The sequence below is a fragment of the Brassica oleracea genome, chromosome C1, assembly GCF_000695525.1.
Source record: "Brassica oleracea var. oleracea cultivar TO1000 chromosome C1, BOL, whole genome shotgun sequence".
NCBI classification, from domain to species: domain Eukaryota; kingdom Viridiplantae; phylum Streptophyta; class Magnoliopsida; order Brassicales; family Brassicaceae; genus Brassica; species Brassica oleracea.
Genome location: NC_027748.1, coordinates 13,903,285 through 13,909,977, shown reverse-complemented (window position 1 = coordinate 13,909,977; position 6,693 = coordinate 13,903,285). Strand labels below are relative to the sequence as shown.

The following is a 6,693-nucleotide window of genomic DNA, read 5'->3' as shown; positions in this document are numbered from 1 at the left end:
ATCTTTGATAAATCCTATTTTTATTTTAAAAAGAAGAAAACTTAATTGTTTCATTATCAAAATTTTGTCTTATATACGAACCGGGTTTTGGCCGGTTCATTGGGTCGTCGGTTCCCGGGTTTTTGACGGTTTGATAGGGGTTTTTAACTGGTTCGATTTTAGTTGGGTTTTAGCATTAACCCAACCCGGATTTTTTTTCGGTTCATGGTTCAACCCGGTTCGGTCCGGGTTTAAAAACAATGCTTTACATGGTATCAGGGATCAAAATTAAAGCTTCCGCATTATAAGTTTTAAGCTTTGATGATCATCATCATCGTTGGTGTTGGCGATGTTGAAGAAGATGGAGATGATACGGACGATGAAGACAGCGTGGTAACGTGGGTGTGAGTCGCTGGGGTTTAGTAAAGTTATTAGGTTTTGTTTTCTATTTCTAATTAGTTACGCGCAATAGTTATGGTTAAGACGGCTGAATTATCAAAAGTCCTAGTGGGTTTATGAGTTTGTGGTTTCACATGGGTTAATTTTGTTAGAGATTTTCTATAGTTTAGAATTTCTCAGAGTTTATGTTGTGATTTCCCATAGTTTGGGATACGTTGATTATAGTTTAACCTTTACGGGAGAGTTTTAGTTATGCTCATGTTTTTTAGGTCAATTTGTTTAGTCCAAGTTACGGACTGTCCGAGATAGGACGATTGTTTTTGGAGCTGCAGTTGCGCCAACGGGATGTATTCCCATTGTCAAGACCAAAGAAGAGCTGAAGTTTTCATCTCTCATGTCCTAAGTTGAAGTTTATTCCCGAAGGAATCTACTGATTTGTTTTCCTCGACATAGTGTCCATGACATACGTGGTCTGCTTTGTGATTGCAGATTTGCATGTTGCATCCCACGTTTGTCGTGCGGGGGAGTACTAGAGATATGTTGGGCCGGAAGATATGTATCTTACGGACCTAGATTGTGAAGCCCGTGAAATCCATGAAGACCCTCAAGACTAAAAGGAAAGATTTGAAGAACAAGTTAATCTCAAGATATTCTTAGCATATTTACATTAATATATTTACGAAAGTTATCATTATCTAGTGTTAACATTATGTTAATGTTACCACTATATATATGCATCTTGTATTCTCATATTATTCTATTATATTTTACAAGCCACATACTCTTAAAATCTCCTGCAAAATCCCTGGTCGAGTTCACATGTGTCTCCAAGACATGGTATTCCATAACCCGCAGCCAAATGTTCAAACAAACTTTCATGTCAATGTCTATCTCCCGACCTCGTCTCCTTCTCACCTTCAAACACAACCACAACGAAGATAATGAACTGATCTTCTTTTCGTCGCCTCATACTTCTCAAGTATCAAATGATGGATCATCAATGGCCTCCAAACATGAGATGACGGTATCAAAAACCTCTCATGCTTTCTTCACGGAAAGACATGGATCAGATGGATTTCACTAACACAAAGTCTACAATGATGAAAGAGATATTCCAGAAGCTGATTATCACGGCAAAATTCAAGTCGCAGACCTAGAAGTTGTGGCTTCTCTCAAGGAGCTTATCCAAAGAATGAAGGATGGAGTTTACACAGCTCGCAGACTTGTGTTGATTTCCGGCGACAAAGGATTCCGCGATGTAGTGGACGATCTCAGATCTAAGGAGATGGTGGTGTATTTTATCAAACCTGAGCGTAATGTGTGTGCTCCACTTACAAGTGGAGCACAATCAATCTATCTATCCGAAGGAAAGTACAACAACTGGCATATCGTCGCAAAGACAAGGTCAGAAAAGGTACAAGATAGAAAAAGGGCCAGGAAAGAGAGGATGCATTTGGAACGACAGGTTGGGAGAATGGCTATTGGGGAAGGGTATGCTCTAATTGCTCCTATCTTCCTGAACTTACTTACAACGAACTTTTATATATATATATATATATATATATATATATATATGTGTGTGTGTGTGTGTGTGTGTTTGGCAGCTTTGAGACAGAGTTTAAACAAACAGATCATGGAAAAGAGATACTTCGCAGAGATCCGTAAGTCGTAGAGGCTAATAGGTTTGTTTGAAAATGTTTCTCCTCTTGGTTAATGATATTCTTTTTTTTTTTCTCTTTCACGGTCAGATCGTTCTCCTTGAATGACTTTGCTGACAAAGTTCATGATAACATCAACCGAGTCTTGAGTGCATATACCAAGGTTAGTCTCAAGTTTTGATATGGATAATCTACAACTCCCATATTCGATTTTTGTTGCCTCTTATAAATTTCTCATTTCTAAGAGCAAGGGAAATTCTGTGACACTGGAAGTATTGCAATGAAAAGTGCACACTAAGTGCTCGCAGCTTTAAAAGAGCAGGATCCTCTTTCCAATCACAAGGTAAAAAGTTGTTTTGTTCAACTTTGGTTCACCGTGAATCACTGGCTTCATTTTTGTGTGGTTCAGATTGTGGGTATATCAGAAGCCAACGTTCAAGAGGCAAAGATGATGGGAACTACGCCCACAATCATCGTCAGGGTAAATGATCTTCCATGTCATATACTTTAGGTAAGATGTGCGCATTTGATGGATTGTCTTTGATGACAGTTCAAGACAAAAGAAATCTTCAGAGTGAGCAACAAGAAAGGCACGACACACTCGGAGCAAGACCACCAGTGGACAATGCAACAAACGGACGCATGGGAATGGAGTCTCAGCGATATAGGAAAATGAAGAGCACCCAAAATATTTTATAATCCTTTGAGATGAATGTATTGAAAAAACATTTGTTTCTAAAACAAATATATTTTATGTATCATGCATTTTATATGAGTTAATAATGGTAAACTAAAAATATAAAAAATAATTATATTAATTGAATTACTGTTAATTTTCAAATATTATAGATAATCCTTACTAATAAAAGGGATCTTTTGAGCCTTCACGGAGCGTCCACGTCAGCGAAAAAAACTTCACTCCAAAGATGACACGTGGCATTATTACCAAAAACTAAATAATAAATAATAAGTAAATATACATGTAAAGAAAAATAATTAGAAATATGAGAAATAGAAATATTACTAGATTTTATACAATATGAGAAATAGAAATATTACGTTAAACATTTATCGCAATATTAAAATTTTGATATAAAATCAAAACAATAAGAATAAATAATTATACAACATAAGAAAAAATAAATAATAAATAAATATACAATATAAGAAATAGAAAAATTACATTAAACATCTATCTGAAAAATGTATAGGTTTACATTTTTACCATTTTAAATATTTCTATATGTAAATATACAATATAAGAAAAACACGCATACAATATAAAATATAGAAATATTATATTAAACATCTATCATAATATTAGAATAAGTAAATATACAATATAATGAAAAATACACAATAAGTAAATATACAATAGTAGAAATAAATACTAATAAAAGACGCATTTTGAGGTTCCCTAGAGGGTTCACATCAGCGGAAAAAACTTCTTCCATGAGACGTGGCATTATTATTTAAAAAAATATAAAAATAAATAATAAGCAAATAAACAATATAAGAAATAGAAACATTACATTAAACAATAATAATTAAATATACAAAATAAGGAAAAATAAATAATAAGTAAATATACAATATAATAAATAGAAATATTACATTAAACATCTATCATAATATTATCATTTGATATAAAAGCAAGAAAATTAGAATAAATAAATATACAATACATAAAATGGAAAGAGTAAATTAAACATATATCTGAAAACGTATAGTTTAATCAATAATAAGTGAATATACAATATAAAAATATTACACTAAACATTTATTATAATATTACAATAAGTAAATATCAAACATAATAAGTAAATATACAATATAAAAAATACAAAAAAATACATTAAACATCTATCTGAAAAATATATTATAAAATAAAAGATAAGTAAATATATAATATAAGAAATATAAATATTACATTAAACATCTATCGTAATATTACAAATTGATATAAAAGAAAAACAATTAGATAAGTAAATATACCGTATAAGAAATAGAAACACTACATTAAACATCTATTTGAAAAATGTATAGTTTTACATTTTTATTATTTCCAAATATTTTATAAATAAATATACAATATAAGTAAAACAAGCATACAATATATGTAAAAGAAGCATACAATATAAGAAATATAAATATCATATTACATCTCTATCATATTACTATTATTTGGTATAAAAGGAAAAAAATTAAAATAAATAAATATACAATATAAGGAAAAATAAACAATAGGTAAAATACAATTAAAAAATTAAAAAACTAAATTAAACATCTCTCTGAAAAAATGTTTAGTAAAAAGAATAGTAAGTAAATATACAATTTAACAAATATAAATATTATATTAAACATCTATCGTAATATTAGAATTAATAAATATACAATATAAGAAAAAATACACAATAAGTAAATATACAATATTATAACTGAAAAAATTAAATTAAACATCAATCTGAAAAATGTATAGTAAAATAAAAAATAATTAAGTATATTTTTTTTTGACAACAATAATTAAGTATAAGAAATAACAATATTACATTAAGCATATATCATAATATTATAACAAAAAAAAAGTAAATATACAATAAAAAAAATAATAAGTAAATACACAATATAAGAAATAAAAACTAATATCAAACATCTATCTGAAAAATGTATTTTTTACATTTTTATTATTTACAAATATTTTTATAAGTAAATATATATACAATATAGGAAGAAATAAATAGTAAGTAAATATACAATATAAGAGATATAAATGTTACATATTATAATAAGTAAAAATATAAGAAAAAATTAAATAATTAGTAAATATTGTATATAAAAATAAAAATATTACATTAAATATATATCATAATATTATCATTGACATAAAATCAAGAAATTTAGAAAAAGTAAATATACAAAATAATAAAAGATAAATACTAAGTAAATATACAATATAAAAAAAATATATATCTATCTCAAAAATGTATAGTTAAATGGAAAATGTATAGTTAAACAAATAATAAGCAAATATACAATATAAGAAAAATAAATATTACATTAAATATCTATTGTAATTTTACCATTTGATATAAAAGAACGAAAATTAGAATAAATAAATATACAATATAGAGAAATTCCTTAAGGTGGTCAGTTTAACTTTTTGTCACTAAATAGCCTTAATGAAAAAAATGACTAAAAGAAGTTTTATTAAATAGTAAAAATACATTTATACCGTAGGGTTAACTAATATAGATTTAGGGTTTAGAGTTAAGGGTGAGGTTTTGAGGATAGGATTTCAAATTAAAAAAAAATTAAAATTAAAATTTTCAAAATAAAAAGTGGCTATTTTGGTTATTTTACTTATTCAAGGTTATTTTTGTGACAAAAACTTAAAAAAAAAATATTTGAGAGAGTTGCCCTACAATATAAGAAAAACTAAATAATAATTAAATATACAATATAAGAAATGAAAAACTATATTAAACATTTATCTGAAAAAGTATAGTTTTCTGTTTTTTCCAAAGAAATATATATTCGCACAAACATATAATTCAGAATTTTGTTGTTGTTCAGAATACCACATTAAACAAAAAAAATAAAAATGTATAGTTTTACATCAAAAAAATCCCTATAAAATTCATTATTCCATCAACATCAACCTCACTCTATAAAGGAAAACTTCAAAGCGGTCGAGCAAAAAAATGGTTCCACCATCAACACTTGCAGTCCCAAAAACCTTTAATGACCTTGAAGGAGATTTTTTATAACAACGAACTTTTTGTTAGGTGGATTCATTGTTAGAAAACCCGCAACTTCCAAAAGCCAAACTTATTCATGGGAATTGAATTGCTTTTCATAGACTCAAAGGTATTCTTACAAATTTAAATTAATCTAATCCATAATTTTATTGTTAATATTCATACTAACTCTTTCTTGATCAAACCATTACAGTTAATAACCATTCAAGCGTTTATCCCGAAACACTTCTTTCCTCGCCGAATCAGGTATTGGTTCATGTTGGTTTATTATTGTTTTTGGTTTATTAACCGGTTTAGGATGGTCCTATTGTAAATATAATTTAAGTTGGTTTAGCATGTATTACGCTTAAAATAACTTAAATTAAATAATAGTAATATTATGCTTAAAATATAATTTTAGAGAGTTTTCAAATATAGTTTACAGAACATTATAGGTGATGAATTTAATTTATTAAATTCATTTATTACTTAAAACTAAGTTTTTTTCAAAAACATAGTGAGTTATAAATATCAATGCTGGATTGGTGAGTATAACTTGAAGACAAAAATATAAATATTTCATTTTCAAGAAAAGAAATTCAGTTTTTATTCAGTTATTCAATATATAATATCTTAAATTATTTTTTAAAAAAATATGCATAATTTATATATATATATTAATCTTCCAAACTTAAACTATTATATTATATATGAATAATGTTTTTAAATAAAAATAATTTCTGATTTAAAAAAAAATAAAAACAACAAATGGTTATTTTCAAATAATGAATGTAATTTACATTATACTATTATTGAACAAGTATTAGATACGTTTTGATATATCATTATTTTTTATTTTCAGAAAAAAATAAATAGTTAAACATCAATATCATCTAGGTTAAGTATACTAACATCACAAA

General features: G+C 27.1%; 1 pseudogene; it reads left to right on the top strand.

Moving 5' to 3' along the window:
• The window catches only part of LOC106332282, a 28,104-nt pseudogene that overhangs the window by 10,928 nt on the left and 10,483 nt on the right, over window positions 1-6,693 (top strand).